At 45.0% G+C, this 18,631-nt stretch overlaps 1 protein-coding gene across 6 annotated transcripts in view; it reads left to right on the top strand.

Annotated features, from left to right (window-relative positions):
* The window catches only part of LOC121871000 (rootletin-like), a 103,160-nt gene that overhangs the window by 18,803 nt on the left and 65,726 nt on the right, over positions 1-18,631 (top strand). For 3 of the 6 annotated variants that reach the window (XM_042373028.1, XM_042373022.1, XM_042373023.1), the window contains exons 2-3: positions 903-906; positions 18,414-18,464. The gene's annotated coding sequence lies outside the window, so the exon portion shown is untranslated. Of the gene's footprint in view, positions 1-902; positions 969-18,413; positions 18,465-18,631 lie in introns of those variants that run through there. The other 3 variants (XM_042373024.1, XM_042373025.1, XM_042373026.1) reach the window with 2 other exon arrangements.

The following is an 18,631-nucleotide window of genomic DNA, read 5'->3' as shown; positions in this document are numbered from 1 at the left end:
TTATAGCGGGGTGTGTGTGTGAGGCTGGCCAGGTGACCCACCTTATCATGTTACTGCCTCACTTGTCCTTCGTTTGAGGCCCCCCCCCCCCATGCCTAGGTTACTGAACCACACCACGTCAGCCTCACATAAACAAATAAATTAATATGTTGCCTTTTGTCGTTGTAACAATAAACACACCACCGCTACCACACGCCTCGTCGGTTTAGGTTTAATATCGAAACTACACATGAAAGAGATTTTAACTTTCACGACTCGATGCCGATCCTGCAGAGGTAAATATTTTTCCAGGTGTCACTGTGTTCTCACCACTTGCTGTATCAACTTTACTTTCACCTTCGTCGTTACCTTCATGGCCAGATTCTGCAAGTGGGTGTTGTAGCTTTCATCTTGGTTTCAGTGGTTTGGTAATGGTACACCTTGAATCCTGCAGGGGTGATGGTCGATACCCCTTAATAGTGGTAGCCTAACTTGTTGACGTATTTTAGGTGGTATTTGTTCTTCCTCAGTGCCTCTCTGGTGCCTGGCTGCTGAAGGAGGTCCAACACCCTAGTGCGAGGGTCGGCACACACCATCACGCCGGGATTTACACTTAACACAGTCGGGTTGATGGTGTGTGATTGCTGTTTTGTTTTTTAAGGAAGCGTGTACAGGGATGTGGAGGACTGAACTGCTTACTAACTTGAACACAGTTGAAAAAAAAATTCTAGATTTTGTTTGTCATTTATGATTGTTAGGTATGCTAATTCTAAGATACATTTGAACATGATTTGTGTGTGTGTGTGTTCATGATAGTTACCTTTCACTGCCGCATTACTACACAGGTGAACGTGTCTAAATAAAATATAACAATTAAGCGTGAGACTTGACCTGTTTCTAATATATATTTCTTTGTCTTGCAGAAACGTGAGTGCACTTGATACCAGGTCTAGCGTGGAACATATTATGATACTTTATTAAGGCGTCAGGTATGTACTGTCCACTGCTTACTTTTTATGAGAGGAACTGGGGGATTCAGGTTGTAAATAATAATAATAGTGGTTACTCATCAAAATCATCATAGCTACAAGTTTACAGTTGGTCTGGCGTGTATATAGTCAATGTAGAGATACAGTTCAGCGTGTGTATAGATAACGCCAAGGTATACAGTGTACATAGACCGTACAGGCATAGAACACTAGTACAGCCAAGGTTATCGCCGACAATGAAAGGATACTAACCTGTTCACTTAATTCACATTCTCAGTGAAAGTTGTTGTGTATAAGGTCATTCATTGTACAGGAGGAACAAGTTTATGTGCATATTCATTACCATCATCATCATACCAAAGTTATACATAGTGTCATTTTCTGGCCAAATTTTAGGATTATATGATGTGAACTTTGAAATTAGAATCGTACAGTTAATTACGATTGTTTTGTGTCGAGGATAGAGGAAATCCCTGACGTGTGGAGATACTAGTCCACCACCTCTCTCTCTCGTCCTCCCCCATCACGTAGAACTCTTGCTCTCCCCTTCCCCTGTTTTTCCTCTCTCACCCCTCCTCTCCCCCCTCCCCCTCTCACCAATCCCCCCCTCATCTCCTCCCTCCCCCTCATCTCCCACATACCTCCTCCCTCAGGGCCCCCCCTCACCTCTCAGCCGTAACACGTGCTTCCTGTTTGGTGTCGACAGTTCCTCCTTATCCTGCCTGGCACCGTAGCCACCACCCAACACATGTTTACTGTATAACACTTGTAACACGTGTTGTTTATGTCCACACGCTGGCAGCCATACTGTCCTTTCCTTACCACACGAGACAGTCCCCGCTTACTGGACAAAATTTCACCCATGAAGACCTTACTGGACAAAATCTCACCCATGAAGACCTTACTGGACAAAATCTCATCCATGAACACCTCACTGGACAAAATTTTTACTTGACGAAATAATAAATCGAACAAAATCCCATCACTTGAAGTCTGAAAAAAAGAATCCTAATCCCACCAGTTCGAGTTTCCGTGTGTGCTGTTGAGTTAGGTTAGGTCTGGAAAATGGCAGATGAAATTCAATGTGGACAAATGTAAAGTACTTAGTCTAGGAGATGTTAACAGAGAAACCAGATACCAGATGAACAACGTTGTTATAGAGAAATCCGACTGTGAGAAAGATTTAGGAGTAACGATAAGTAGGAATCTTAAACCAAGACAACAATGTGTATTTGTTCAAAAAAGGTTCACAAAGAACTTGGGTTCATACAAAGGAGTGTTAGTTACAAGACTAGCGAGGTCATCCTAAAACTATATCTTGTGTTTGTGAGACCTCACTTGGATTACGCAGTTCAATTCTGGTCACCGTATTACAGAATGGATATAGAATCCCTAGAAAGAATTCAGAGGAGAATGACAAGACTAATCCCGGTCATTAGGAACCTTGAGTACAGAGACAGGTTAAAGCATCTTAATTTGCACTCCCTAGAGAGACGTAGAGCGAGGGGCGACCTGATAGAGGTGTATAAATGGAAATCAGGGTTAAACAAAGGGGACATTACAAAGGTACTCAAACTATCCAACCAGGAGCGAACTCGTAACAATGGTTTTAAGTTAGACAAATTTAGATTTAGGCGCGAAATGGTAAACATTGGTTTGGAAATCGAGTAGTGGATGAATGGAACAAGTTACCGAACATATCATTAACTCGAACACGCTGGATAGCTTCAAACATAGGTTGGATGGATATATGAGCGATAGGGGTTGAGTGTAAATGGAACTGCCCAGTATGGGCCAATAGGCCCGTTGCAGTTTCCTCCATTCTTATGTTAATATCCTTGCCACACTACCACCTGGGCCACACTACTACTACTACCACCAACTGGGCCACACTACTACTACCACTATCACCTGGGTCACACTACTACTACCACCACCACTTAGGTTACTACTAATACCACCACCTGAGCCACACTACCACTATCACCACCACCTAGATCCCTCTCCACCACCTGGAGCCCAACCACTACCTACACTACCACCACCAAATCTCATTGTGTTGTGTCGTCCTCATATTGTAATACAAAAAAAAAAATAATAAGCTTTCGATTCAGAAAATATTATGTTGACAACGAATGGAAATTGTGTGTGTGTGTGTGTGTGTGTGTGTGTGTGTGTGTGTGTGTGTGTGTGTGTGTGTGCTGTTTTTCCCAACGTGGATGTTTCAATTTCATTTCCATTTCAATTTATATCACGGGTGTGTTTGTGAAGCAGCGAATGTTGTATTTGTGTAACTGGAAGAGTAAAGGTTAATTACCATACCTCGAGGTTAATTTATATTACAGGTAATTTAAAATCACCCAAAAATGACTAAAAGAGTAATTGTTATTATTTGTTACTGGAGAGAAATAATTTGATGGTAAGTAAGACGAGTGTTGTTGAAGAGGTTTGTGGAGATGACTGGGTAAGATGTCACTCTAGTCTCACCACAACACACTCGAGCACCTGGCAGCACTCCGAGCACCGCAACGCACTAGCACCAACGCACTCCGAGCACCGCAACGCACTCGAGCACCGCAACGCACTCGAGCACCACGCACTGAGTACTCAGCACCGCAACGCACTCGAGCACCACCAACGCACTCGAGCACCGCAACGCCTCGAGAGCACTCGAGCACCCAACACACTCGAGCACCACAACACACTCGAGCACCACAACACACTCGAGAGCACCACAACACACTCGAGCACCACAACACACACTCGAGAGCACCACAGAGCAAGCACAGCACCTGGCACAACACACTCACAACACAGCACCACAACACACTCGAGCACCACACACCTTCACACAACAGCACAACAACACACACCACAACGACCACAACACACTCGAGCACCACAACACACTCCGGAACACCACAACACACTCCTTTCACACACACACACACCACAACACACTCGTTTCACCACAACACACTCGTTTCACCACAACACACTCGCACCACAACACAACACACCTCGTTTCACCCACAACACACTCGTTTCACCACAACACACCCACAACACACTTGCCTCACACCACAACACACTTGCCTCCACCACAACTTGCCTCACCACAACACACTTGCCTCACCACAACACACTTGCCTCACCACAACACACACACTTGCCTCACCACAACACACTTGCCTCACACACACACACACTTGCCTCACCACAACACACTTGCCTCACCACAACACACTTGCCTCACCACAACACACTTGCCTCACCACAACACACTTGCCTCACCACAACACACTTGACTCCACCACACACACATGACTCACACCACAACACACTCGACTCACCACACACACTCACACTCGTCTCACCACAACACACTCGTCTCACCACAACACACTCGTCTCACCACAACACACTCGTCTCCACCACAACACTCGTCTCACCACAACACACTCGTCTCACCACAACACACTCGTCTCCACCACAACACACTCGTCTCACCACAACACCTCGTCTCACCACAACACACTCGACACCAACACACTCGTCTCACCACAACACACTCGTCTCACCACAACACACCACAACACACTCGTTTCACCACAACACACTCGTCTCACCACAACACACTCGTCTCACCACAACACACTCGTCTCACCACAACACACTCGTCTCACCACAACACACTCCAGCACCTCAACACACTCGTTTCACCACAACACACTCGTCTCACTACAACACACTCGTCTCACCACAACACACTCGATAGATTCTGCAGCTCATAGTTTAATAATAATTCACGAAAAAACACAAGTGGACATTACAGTATTCCGTATAGTGACAGTGGGAGGAAGAGGTGCGTGTTCGTTCGTTCGTGTGCGTGTTCGTTCGTTTCCACCACGTCACCAGCTACCACACTACCGATCTCTATTAAGCCTGTTTAGTATGTAAATTACTCTGACTAAATATGGCCATCATTATTACCTGGTAGCTAAGTTTTGTTGCGAGGAATTAAGTCGTTGTGTTCTTAGTGTGAGATCTTCCCATAAGCTTCCGTAGGTGGAGTAATGTGGCGACCTATGGGTAAGTGTTGTGTATGTCAGGGTTTGTGGTGGAGTAGGTTGAGATGAATTAAATTGGTTGCTAAAATAGATTGTGGTTGTTTGTGGTGGAGTATAAACAAAATAATTTGGTTGTTGGAATAGACTGTTTTTGTTTGTGGTGGAGTATAGATTGGTATTATTATTAAGACTGTCTGGGAACACACTATCGCCTACCCACTCAGGTGTTGTGGATATGTAGCGAGGAGGTGTGAAGAGAGAGGGGTGGGGGTGGTGGGATTAGGGCGACTTAGCGGTGAGGTGGGTGAGAGGGGGAGCACAGTGTCAGGGGGAGGAAAGTGTCAGGGAGAAGCGGGGAGAGTAAGGGTAAACGCTGGGACAGAGTGGGAGGTTATGTGTGGATGAGAGGGAAGGTGTAAGAGGAGGAGGTCAGGTGGTGAGGTATCTGGTGACCTTGTACCTCGAGTCCTTAATTACCTGTGACCTTGACCTCTGGGGTATAAAGGGGGTATAAAGATGGAGGGTAATCAGACTGCTCTCTCTCTCTCTCTCTCTCTCTCTCTCTCTCTCTCTCTCTCTCTCTCTCACGCAATTATGTGTCGCCGGCCCAACAGGTAAAAACTTTGGTGGGTGGTTAAGTCATTAGCGACTGATGCATTGTCTTATTATTGATTCTAACAACAACCTGAATAATTACACATGTACACGGCGGGAAGAAGTGGTGTGTGTGTGTGTTAGATGAGTGGAATTTTCCCCTCAGAAGGCGGATGGTGGAGGGGGGGTTAGTGGTAATATGGGATGGTGGGTTGTGTGATAGGGGGGGGGGTTGTTAAGAGATGGTGGTTGTGGACCGGAGTGAGTTGTTGTTGTTGTTGGGGGAGGTGGTGGGTGCTGTGGAGGTGCGTTGTGTGGTTTTGGCATATAGGATCTGGCTGTTACCCCCCACCTCACCCCACCCCTCCCCTCCCCTTTGCCTGTTATCTGAAGCAAAACCCTTACAGATAGTCTGGTATCGTGCTTGATAACAACACCTCACTGTTAGCAGCTAAATACCATCCGGCCGCTACTGATAAACATCCGTCATCTGGCTCATTAAGTGTTATAACAACCACCAAAATATATACCTCTTGTTCTTACCTTAATAGGAAGAGTTTACAAGACATGGTACAGGAGTCTGGGAAGGAACAGTCTTGGCAGGAGGATAAGTAACTCGTGGTGTGTCCATGGTCGTCAGATTAATGACTATAATGGTTCGGTTTAATCTATATAAGGCTCCTTGGTACACTAAACTGTTCTTATTCGTCTGTCGTTTATAAGAGAGAGTTTCTGTGTCTGTTGATTTTATTTGTTGAATGAATAGTGTTGTTGTTATGCGCTTAAAGACCTCCTCCTAGAAGAACTTAACTTACATTCCCTAGAGAGACGAGGAGTGCGGGGAGATATGATAGAAGTATTTAAGTGGGTGAAAGGAATCAATAAAGGGGATATAGATAAAGTTCTTATAATATCCGAGCAGTATAGGACTCGGAGTAACGGATTTAAGTTGGATAAGTTTAGGTTTAGGAGGGAGATAGGAAGGAACTGGTTCACAAATAGGGTGGTGGACGAGTGGAACAAGCTTAGCAGCTTTGTAGTAAGTGCTGGAACGCTGGAAAGTTTCAAAGGGAGGCTGGATAGATTCATGGATGATAGAGAGTGGTAGTAACTCTCGACAGGAGCTGCCAACCGGCCTATTGCAGACTCCTTATTTTCTTATGTTCTTATGTGTAAAATGGCAATACAACGTGAGGGAGTACAGGTAGTGGTCATGGGTAGGTCTTGCCTGTGTGATGACCCCGGAAGCTAAGTCATCGTCACAGTCATCACATCCTACACCCTCCCTCCTTCCCTCTTCCCCCTCCCTCACCCCGACTCGGAAATGGTGCGCACGAGTTGAAATCCAATTGGAGGAAATGTGTGGGGCAGCAGCAATTAGTTTTTATAGGATGAGATTTCCTGCACTAATTTTTATCACGTCCAGTGGCAAGTTAGTATGTGGGGGGGGGGGGGCTGGCTGGCTGGCCCGCTCGGGGTAACACATTGCCAGGCTCACAAGTTATCGAAGAAGCCAAGGTTACGCATGGTGACTCCAGCCTTGAGAAGGAAAAAAGGAAAACTCGTTAAAAGGAAAAAAATGGCCATAACGTTGATAATAGTAATAATAATAATGAAATGATAATAAGAATAATAGTTGATATAGTTATGGTAAAAATAATAATTGCTATAGTAATGATAATAGGAATGAGAATATTAATAATAGCTACAGTAAAACCTTGAGACCAGCGCCTCAGCATTCTGGATAATACGAACCATATTAGACCTGCTTGGATATTTACGGTATAATTAACACAAAAATTATAATATATTCAGAGTTCTCCTACAGGGTGAGACAGCGGATCACCTTCTGGCAACTGTGTGCTTCTTGAGACGTGCTTGGAGAGAACAGGGGAAGACCATAACGATATTGAGGTAATGACCAGCCAAACACGTGTCTAAATATACGTGTTTCTTCCTGAATTACTTCGTGTGTGTGTGTGTGTGGAATTCTCTCTCTCTCTCTCTCTCTCTCTCTCTCTCTCTCTCTCTCTCACATAAAGCGTCAGTTTACACGTGTACATTACCACTGTGGTCATTAAGTGAATCTCGACCACAAGAGCTCATTGACAATCCTAGGAGCAGTGACCGCCACTAGTGAGTAACGGAGACTATAAATCGCATCTTTACTTTAGCGCCAGGAGAGCCTCGCGGGGTAATAACCTGAGATAATGTTAATTTATTGTAGGTTTTTGGCCAGTTTCAAAAAGTCGCAAAATTTTCTCAGAACCTTTTAGAGGGAAAACTATGGATGTTAAATTTACTATTGATTAAAAATAAATGCGGAACCAGCCAGCGAATTTTAGAAAACATGTTAATTATTATTATTATTATTATTATTAGTTTATGAAGAAAATAGAGATTTATTATAAAGTATTGGAACAGTAATATAGTGACGAAGGATTTTGACAACCTTACCGAGACAACAGGAGTCACAGTGTTCATATTAAAATTCATCTGACCCCTCCGTGAAGATACTTTTTTAGGTGTGTGTGTGTGTGTGTGTGTGTTCAACTGGGTCTCTCATCGTTAAAGCCCTCCAGCTGTCCTCCTCCACATATTAGGGCAGTAGACGTATAGGTATATAACCACATTTTAAAGACTTTGACAGGCCTTTGAAATTGCTGAACTGTGGTATTGGGAGATAAGGCAGTACGCAGATAACATAACCTGGAGATAATGTGATGAGAAGTTTGTGGGACATCAAAGACTTCCTGAGTGGGGACGAGAAGAGGCCAAGATATAGTGATGAACTGATAACCTTAACTGAAAATATCTTTGAAAGGTGTGTAAGTGATGCGATACATAGGTGGTGTTGTCTGACGCCTTGACATTCAGTACGTTGGTGTTTACTGATAATATTAACCTGAACGAGAAAATATATCGGTGATTTGGACATTTTATTACAACGTGGAATTAATTACAGTGACATTTATACTCGAGTCTTTATTTCCGTCACACAGGGGAACAACAGATTCTGAGGTGGAAAGCTGTGAACGTAAGAGTAGCTGTAGGAATCGTACAATCTGTTTGGGATTGTTAAAGAGAGAATTATTTTCACAGAGGAAGTGTTGAGGAGAGAGTGTGCGGATAGCCTTCAAGTCATACACCGAGGGACATGTGATATTGGCGAGGTATACATGACACACACACACACACACACACAGAGAGAGAGAGAGAGAGAGTGTACAAACATCATCAGGACGTTGGGAGTTGTGTGTTTGTCTGTGAAGACTACTCGGGATATATATATATGACGATTTTTCTCAGTAACCACAATATTGGTGCCGTCACCCCGGGGAGGAGGAGGAGGAGGAGGGTCGTGTATCCTGCGGCCTGTGGACACCCGATACCGAACCTAAAATTGTTCCTGACACACAACCTCCCCTCTCTCTCTCTCTCTCTCCCTCCCCCTGCTCGTCTCTCTTCCCTCCACCACCGAGGCCCTGCAACCCCACCTCCACACACACATACACACATACACATTCGGATATCACCACTACCTGGAAAAAGAGTAATGGAACACTGTCTACTAGGTATATCCTGAACGTGGTTGGGCGAGTATAAATGCCGTCGTGGTTACACTGAGACCCCCGTAGTTTTGTTCTTGGTCACGTAAATATTAAATCACTCGTCGTGGCGTCGGATCACATGAATATTCGCCCCCCCCCCACCCACTTTTTTCGATCGATGACTAAGCACCTAACCTAACCTAACCTAACCTAATCTAACCCTCCTGGATTAATATGAAGATTAGCACCCCCTAGCTTAACACTAGTCACTCCAAATATCATCAGGGGTATTTAATCTCCAGGTGAAATAAGCTGGGGGTTGATCTTCATATGATCCGAAGGGCTACATTCCTGCCGGTGGTGATAAGAGAAGACCTCCTCCTCCTTCAGAAGATAACACATCTCTGCGATTAACACAGCGTCAGTGTTTACTCACCTCCTGCTGAGAACTAATAACTTTCCCGAAATTAATTTTATTTATGATAGATTTTGATATAGACGAGTATTAGGTAAATATTGATAAGGAAATAAGAGTAGAGGATGAGTGGAACAAGTTACCAAACATCATTATTAACTCCGTATCATTCGGAAACTTTAAATATAGGTTGGACGGATATATGAGTGATACAGGTTGGGTGTAAACAGGGCTACCTTTTATGAACCAATAGACCTTTAGTTTCCTTCGTTCTTGTCATGTGTAAGGCTGTGTTGGTCTGTGACGTCGGGAACTGTTGTTGAAGCCCCTCGCACTACTGACTGTGGGTCCACTACACCTTAACACCAGGGAGGGAAAATCTTGTAAGCGTTGTGGTGACTTGGTAGTGCTTCTGTGGCAGTGTAGTGTTGGTGGTATTGTGTGAACTTCCCAGAGACCTGAATCAAATGGTGTAGAGAGATGGTAGTGGCTCATGGTCAGTATAGTCTCCTTATCTCCGCGTACGTACATCACATTTATCCACCTTGACGGCCACAATCATGTTGCCGGTAGTGGAGGCAGACTGTCCGTGACGTGACGCCTGGAGGACAGTGGGTGGTAGTTTCCTGGCCAGGCTCTCTCACCCGCCTCTCTTGTTGTGTTCACGGTCACCAACCTCAACTCTCCAGCCCCCTTCCTCCTTCCTACTTCCTTCATCCCCCTTCCTACTTTCTTCATCCCTCTTCCTACTCCCCCCTTTTCTGAGTCAGTCTTGTTCAGTCTTCTTCGTTCTTATTAAAACTCACTCCAAACGTACTCATTATCCTGCCTTATTAACTTCATATCTGAAATGGACTCCCCCCCTCCCTTTGAAGTTTTGTCTTATTATGATGAAATAATCTGAACATGCCGACTTATCGAGACCGAGACCCCAGTTATGGAGAGGCTCATCACCAGTGTTGACTTTATCTCGGATCATTATACAGGTGTTGATGGTACGGTGTCACGGAGGTGTTGGTTAGCCCTCTCCACCCCCACGGGAGATAGGTCTGACACTTGACGTTATTGGAACCTGCCACGCCTTGGACAGGTTGCAAGGGGGTGCCCAATAAACTAGCCTCCTCGCAGGTCAAACCAGAAGAAGAAAAAACAACAGCAGCAGTTTGTGTATCTTAGTGCCGTGGTGTGGTGAGGGTGACAGGTTATGATCGGAGTTGACCCCGGTTTGGATTGCAACTTGGGTCGGGTGTGAGGTGGGTGTCGACCGGTGTTGCCTGCCGAACATTACAAGTTTTCTCCAGGTACTTTAGTTTCTCTCTGACCACTGAAGATAAAGATGGAGTTCTGGATACACAGGTCTGTCACTTTCGTTTAATATAATCACTTAAATAAATAATATAGGTAAATAATCTTAATAAATTCTACATTTGGTGGAGCTAAAGAGTTATTACCAGTCTTAAAAACTTGGCATCATAGATCGCTAACAGACTGACAGTAATGATCCTGACGTGATAAGGCCACATGACTGAACTCCTTCGTCAGCACCTGGTCCCTCGACGCCGTCTCCCGGTCCTCACCAGCAGGAGTTTACACTACGTAGATCATGATAAAGTGTGATGAGTGTGTGTTATGTTGGCACTGTCTACACAAGGAGAGTAATGCAGAACACTGGGTCGTTCTAACATGGGGAGTTAGTGAGTGGTGTTGGGAGATTAAGGTTCTTGTCAGTCGTCTAGTGGTAAAAGGTGTCTTAGTGTAATGAAGTGAATAGGTTTATATTTATAGTAGGGAACATCAGGAAACGTCTGTGTGTGTGTGTCCCGCGTAGTAGCAGGCCTTCAGGGTCCTCTGCTGGGGGCTACGAGCTGCTGCTCCCTCACGTTAACTCCCACAAAAACGTCTCAACACCACAAAAACGTTACAATCTGGAGTAACTCAGCGCCGCCATCTGTGTCTTAAGGTTTTTGTGGGTATCGTCTTATCCCTCGTACTGTTGAGGAATGTGTCCAATGGTATTTGGTGAGTGTCCGGGACCCAGGTGTGGTACCTTTGTTTTACCTCCAGCAACATGTGCCCATCACCCCAAACCTCAGACGTGCCTACACTTTTCACATGTGCCCACGACCTCAAATATAACCACGACCCTGTGTAACGCCGTGTAGTATGTACTGTATAACTACCCCACGTGTGTACTTCACCACTACTTGTTCTCCTATGTCGTAGTTGTTGTTTAAACTTGTGTATACAGTTTGTGAAGTATAGCCATCACTACCACACGTGTCAATACCATCGACCTGTGGATTATGGATTTGTTCTTTGTGTATGACGTCATGACTACACTGATGAGCCTCTTGTGGGTGTCAGTGTTGTGGCAGAGAACGAATGTGTCTATTGGAATAAGTTTGTAGAATCAACTTGTCGACATTTATACACATGTTGGATGTTAAGTACACACACACACGGTACTGTACACTCACTCCAAAAAGTATCTTCGGGGGGGGGGGAGGGGGGGGTGTAAATTTCAAAATGAACACCTCGACTGCTGTTGTCTCGGTAGGGTTGTCAAAATCCTTCGTCCATTGTGTCATATTATCTCACACAAAATCGTTAAGATACTTTTTGAGCCGAGTGTATATTATATTACAACCACGGGGAAAATAAAAGCTCATATTACATGTTTGTGTTACATTACCAGTAACTACTGTACTAGTGACGTCACCAGGAAGACCGTTCTTAATTAGTATTGGACATAGATAATTGTTTTTAGATTAGTAACTTATTTTATTGATGCTTTTGTCTGGTTAATTTGTTAATATACTGTGGTTATTGTTGTAATGTCATTAGTGGTTTTTTTTTTTATTAATATCTTGGTATGTAGTCGTCTGTGTCGTGATTGGCGGGCGGATGTGGGTGTTAAACAAGGGGAGGGAACGCTGGGTGGAGGGTGAGCGTGTAGGGGTCAGGAGAGTGAGGGTGTCGTAGTGTTAGGGGTCTTCATAGGACTTTGGCTGCCTAAAGGGGCATACGAGGGTCAGCCAGAGCATCGGGGAGGAGATGAGGCGGGATAATTATAGTGATGGTGGCGGGGAGGGCGGATGTGTCCCCCCCCTGGCGGGCCCCGGGGCACATATGGGCCAGGGGTGACCCGCCCTCAAGCTACTGCCTTTATATTCTCACCCTGGCTGTTCTCTGTCCGCTCCCGGCGATCCTTCTCGCCCCACCCGAGGCCTCGATCTTTGTATACTCCCACAACTGACTGTGGACGCCCCCGGCTGGCTGTGGACGCCCCCGGCTGGCTGTGGACGCCCCCGGCTGGCTGTGGACTCGCCCCAGATGTCCATGACCGCTCCTGACTTGCCGTTTGGTTAGGGTTACTACCCGCACGCGTGAACACCCAGTTGGTAGTTAATTTGTCCTGACGCCAATACTTCCGCTCGGGGGGGTAGTTTAATGCCGTGCTGGGGTGTCATAACAGTCCACAAGGTGTTCAGGTACAAGTGTTCAGTAACCCGCTTCCTCCTTCACGCCGCCGTTATGACCATCTCGAAAAACAAGTTGATCCCTGAAACTGAAATCGAACAGCTCCAAGAGTGATGCCAGCCTCGTGATGGTGTATGCTCGGCGGCCACCAGTTGAGGTTTCACTTGTTGGATAATTGTGCTGTAAAGCAATAAAGTTTAGCCATATGTTTGGACCCACTGTGTGCTCCTTAAGCTGTTGTAAGACCGTAACCAAAGGACTACAAGGTAAAGTCGTTATTATTCAACTCACCATTGGCAAAAAACATTGGCCAGGTATAGATGCCCAATGAGTGAACGGGGCAAATCGGTCTCAACGACCCCCCTCCCCCCACACTGATCTGCCGGGAACTGTGGTTGGGAGGTTGGGGGTCTTACTGGAGGGAGGGAGGCAGTAACTCTTAGGCAGCCGAGGTGTTAAGTACAACACTCGCCTCTAGTCTTATACATAGGCAGAAACGGCCACATCTTACAGTGGGGGGGGGGGGACAACCGCTCACCACCATCCCGAACTCGAGGCCGCCACTCGACACCTCAACCGACCACAACCAACGCTCCTTTAACACTGTGGGTCGCGTGATAATTTTTCCCCAAAGAATTTAATTTATCTGAGACTTTGTTACCGACATGGACTTGAAGAAATAAAGTTTAGAGTAATTATATGATCAAAATTAGTAACTTTTCATTATTATAAAGATGAATTTATTTTCACTCATAATTACAGTCAATCGAGCCGCTCAGATTAGTAGAGCAGGGTGTGGCCTTCGTGATGTTATTTACCTTCTCTGTCTATCCTGCCTTGACTTGCTTCCTGCCTTAATACCTCTCGCTAGCGGGGTGATGGTCCAGAACAAAAGACTCTTATCTCCCAACTTTATACTCTTCCTTGTATTTATTTTATTCTTTATTAGTTTAGTGAATTCATACCTGACCAAGATAGGATTTGATTAACGAGTGAAGCTGTATGGAGGCTTGTTCACTCTCCACACCACTACCTCCGTCACACATAGATCGGTAATGTCAGCAACTCATTACATTCCTACATTTTTTCTGGGAATTTTACTGAGCTGGAGTAGTTGTCCAGACATAAAAGATTTTTTTTTTCATATCTTCAGTGTATTGTGGTGAAACAGTGTCTTCATGTGACTGTGACATTGTTTTAGTTTGGTTTGAGAGAGTGAAGACCTGATGCGGCGGAGCTTAACAGTGACAAGCCTAAAGTTTGAGCTAACGTTATGTGTAACTAAGGTTTCCTCTTAACTGTGAGGACAAGTTTTAGGTCTGCTGTAGCAAAGACGTGCATTAACTAAGGTTTTATCTGTCCTCTTAAAGAATATGACGGACCGAATGTCTTACTTGACTTTTAAGACCATTGTTGTTAAGATCTTAGGTGAACTCTTAGAACATGATGTAACGAAGGTGTGATGTGACCAGGTGAACACATGATTAACATGACTAAGAAAAGAGCTCTTGTAAGGTGACCTGTCGTGTCAGCAGGTGTGCTCACCACATAACAAACCACCTGGGTGAATATTAAGTTCTCGCTGGTTAGTATTAGTTACATAGTGTGTGTTTACCTCATGATGGCCGTCAGTGTGTACAAGAGTCAGCACACCAGGTAGTTTATGTTAGGGACGATATACCTTAATGTAGAGGAAAATACAGGTAGAGTGATTTACGGTGAGGTAGTTATTGGTAATACGAGAATTATTTATCCTGTACCATAGTTTTTTCTGCTAAACACCTCGGCCCCTAGAGATTCATTTGCTAATTTAATTATATTCCCGTATTAATGTTAGGTTGGTTGTCCAGGGCGTGAGGTGGATGTGACACAAATAGCTCTCTCACGGTCGACCTCGGTTGGCTGCCCTTCACCTTCAGGTAACGCCCGGACACTAGTAAGGTTTCACTAGATAGAATCTTTTGTCAGTACTCACTCGCAGACGGCTCGGTACAAAAGCACAGAATGTTCTACCGTGTGTGAAGAAGTGGAGTTGATGTGGTAAGTTTCACATCCTCACTGTAGCTAATGTTTGTACTACTGAACCAGCCCTGTTGAGAGAGAGAGAGAGAGAGAGAGAGAGAGAGAGAGATCACAGTCGTACTATAATCAGTCTGGTTATCAGATTTGGCTGAGTTTTCTCCCCTATGTTACCTTACAGAGGTACGCGACCCCTTGAAGCACTGCCAGTTAGGAGTTGGCTAATGGCCTCACCTCATACTCAAAGGTTTATAGGTTAAATTTTCCTCGTAGCTAAGTGAGATCGCACCTCTACTGGCTTATGGTAGACGGTGGAAGTGGGGTCAAAATTGCTCCAAAACACGAGGTGGTCCAGATGCGTTCTCCCACTCCTGCACGCCGGGGAACTACCGAGGCAGAAATCTTGTTGGGGGCGGCCCTGGGTACACCACAGCTCGTATTGGTTATGGTATTTTAACATTAAGTTGTGGCCAGTTTGAACATTTTGCCAAACATTAAGATTGTGACTCACTGGACATTGCTACCTTTCCTGACTCTGTGTGTGAAGTAACATAGGAAAGCTATGAACACCAGTCATATGTGTTTCAAAGTTTAGGAAGTTTGAGGAATGTGAAGATATTAATAATTATATCCCAAGAGACTTCATGTTTTGACCCATCATCATCATCATCGAGTCATCCACCTCTGTAGCGCGACACTGTGAATATGACCCCAGACCCTCGGGACACACACGAACCTCTTGAGTCTAATGATGGTGTTAGTTTCGACCTTAATGAAGCCGTTGTGACGAAACAAGTTCATTATCATATCATCGAGAGAACGGCGCGAGGGGCAGTAAATATCGACCGTCCTACCTGCAGAGATGGGCTTTAATAGTCTTGTTGAGATCCTTGTATCACTGCTTGTTACTTACTTGGTCGCGGTAACTCTTCGTTCAGTGTGGCAGCGAGAAGTTGAGCTACTCGTAACTCAGTACTACTCATGGCTTGGGACTTCATGTATAGTGTTTTGTTGACATACTGGTAACTCATATCCAGGTGTTCTTTATTACTGGAGGACAAAGTTATTTTTTGTCTTTGATTCTTAACGTTTACTCAAGTATTGCTGGTGTGTGGAGGCCGAACACCGCTCACCACAGTACGGTAATAACATAATAACAAGTCTTAGTGTGGGACATCTTCGACTCACAATATTTATGATTTCTCCGTGACCAGAACACACTTGGTTCACCTTGAGTGATAGGGGCTAGGAGGTGGGTAGAGAGAGAGGGAGGGTGAGAGGGCAGGTTATGATGATGTTATAGGATCTTCAGGGACGTCATCCGAGACCTGTGGGAGCATTGTTTGGCCTGGTGAGGGTCAGGTCAGGGGGGGTCCTACTCAACCCACCCACACTGACACTCGCAGTAACAAGAGACGTTAACTAGCTTAATGGTGTCAACTTGTAGTTATATTGGTGTGATGGTTTATGGTGAAGGTCAGTCGGTGGTGGCAACTGGCGGACACGCACACTGCTACTGTGAAACTTTACTGGTGGACACTGACGCGCGAGAGAAGGGTAATTAAGCGTGTGAGGTGTGACGCCGTGTTACACCAGGTGCGCACGGAGAGGAGTCGTCATGTTGTAAGCACTGTCGCTAATTCTTCCCTTTCATGATTTTCTTAATGTGAAGAATTCTTAAAAACTTGACCAAACAACAATAAAAGTTATTTATTTGTGGTATATAAGAAAATGCAACAAGATTATGGATAGTTTCTTAACATATGTGTGACTTTTGGGTTATCAGTAAACACAAACAGGTTGATGACACTAGCGGCTTTCATCACTCAGCTGGATTAAGACCACACAGCAAGGATATGAACAATACGTGAGGAGATAGTTGATTTATCTTAATGTGGCAATACCAATACAGTACATGTGGTGTATCTGTTGCCATTGACCCGGTGTTGACTCGTGACATGTGGTGATGTTTGACGATAATCCCACCAGGTTAAAGTAAATAAATAACATCAACCAATCAGGAAACACAATTTATAAAGTAAATAAATCCGCGCTGCTGCTCCTCGCCTCTGTCAGCTGGGGTAAAAATAAACTTATGTTTTTTTCACGTCACTTATCATCTGTAGGTTGTGATTTATAACCGAATAAATAACTTCAGTAGCTTGAAAGTGATTGTTAAAAAATACGCTCACAATATTGATTTTAACCTTCAGTCTAGTTATCCTATTTCACGTGGCTTCTCCTAAGGACTTGTTGGTGAGTTATGCCCAGACCTCTAAGGGACGCTGTTAGGGCTGGCTCAGGGCGTTGGAAATGTATCTTCTAAGACATTTAGTTTTAAGTAGCCTAACGGAGGCTCTTAATGGTCCATATGTCTTGTATGTCAAAATATCGTGAAATTCTTGGGCCTGAGTGGGAAAGTCATCATCTGTGAAATTTATTAAGTTGTCGAGTGGAAGACAGCCTAGACCCCAACACCCGCCTCACACATCTTGTCAGGGGCGGTTGGTGTTGTGTCGGCCAGCCTGTACACGAGAACCTTAGGTGGATCCCTCGCTCACCCTATTCAGTGCTTGGGTAAACATAACTACATCCCCGGCAGCTAAAAGGAATGTTTTTTCACCAACAAAAGAGTCGGCTTTAGGTTGGTTCTAGGAAGGGGTGTTTCCTCCGGCTATTAACTTGACAGGGACGTTAGTGTTTCCGGCAGGCAGACCAGACCAGACCGTCACTGAGGCGGTGGATGGTTCCTGCGCTAAATGTTAATAAGTTTGTTCTCGGTGACTACTGGCCGGGTGGTGGAGTAAGGCTGTGTGGGTGGAGTCGTCTGTATTACTGCGAGTGGCGGCGGAAAGTTGTGATAGTTCGTTATTCAACTTGTCTTTAACAGCAGGAAGCCACGCCGGGACAGTTATGATGAGACACTGGGGATTTGAAAACCAGCTGCGCGTTCTTCAGTGCCGCCAACTACAGCGGTGGGGAGAACCTTACCTCAACCGTTGACGACAGCTGAGACTCGCGTGGCAGCACTTGTCTTGATAGTAATAGGGGACATCTGGGATTAAGCTAATTGTAATTTATCCAATTTACGGCGGTGAGTGCGGGGGTCGAGGGCTGTCTGGCCTGTAATTTGATCTTGGCTAATGGAGATGTTGATTGTGGTACTGGAGAATAACCGATGTTGAATTACGTATTCCTATTTTATCTGTGCTGTAGTGTTATCAGTTTATTAGAAGGGAGTGATCTAGTGTGAAGAGAACGGTAACAGTTAAAGGAATAGATAAATATTATAACCTTGGTTCTTTTCTCTCAACAGGCGGCAACAGACATCATCAAGACTTCTGGCGGTGCTTCACAGGGACGGCGGGTGAGTGTAGTCCTCAGTGTTTACATGTGTTGTGCCTCTGTGTTGGTTAAGTCGACGGGGGTGTGAGGCTGAGGTTGTCTACCACTCCAGTTTATACAGGTAGCTAACTTATGGTGGTTAACTTACAACAGAGGTCTGACGCACGGTGTTAGTTTTGACCTGTGTGA

The sequence above is a fragment of the Homarus americanus genome, unplaced genomic scaffold (genome assembly GCF_018991925.1).
Source record: "Homarus americanus isolate GMGI-L3 unplaced genomic scaffold, GMGI_Hamer_2.0 scaffold52512, whole genome shotgun sequence".
Lineage (NCBI taxonomy): Eukaryota > Metazoa > Arthropoda > Malacostraca > Decapoda > Nephropidae > Homarus > Homarus americanus.
The sequence above is the reverse complement of the archived record's forward strand: the minus strand, read 5'-3'. Positions and strand labels throughout refer to the sequence as shown.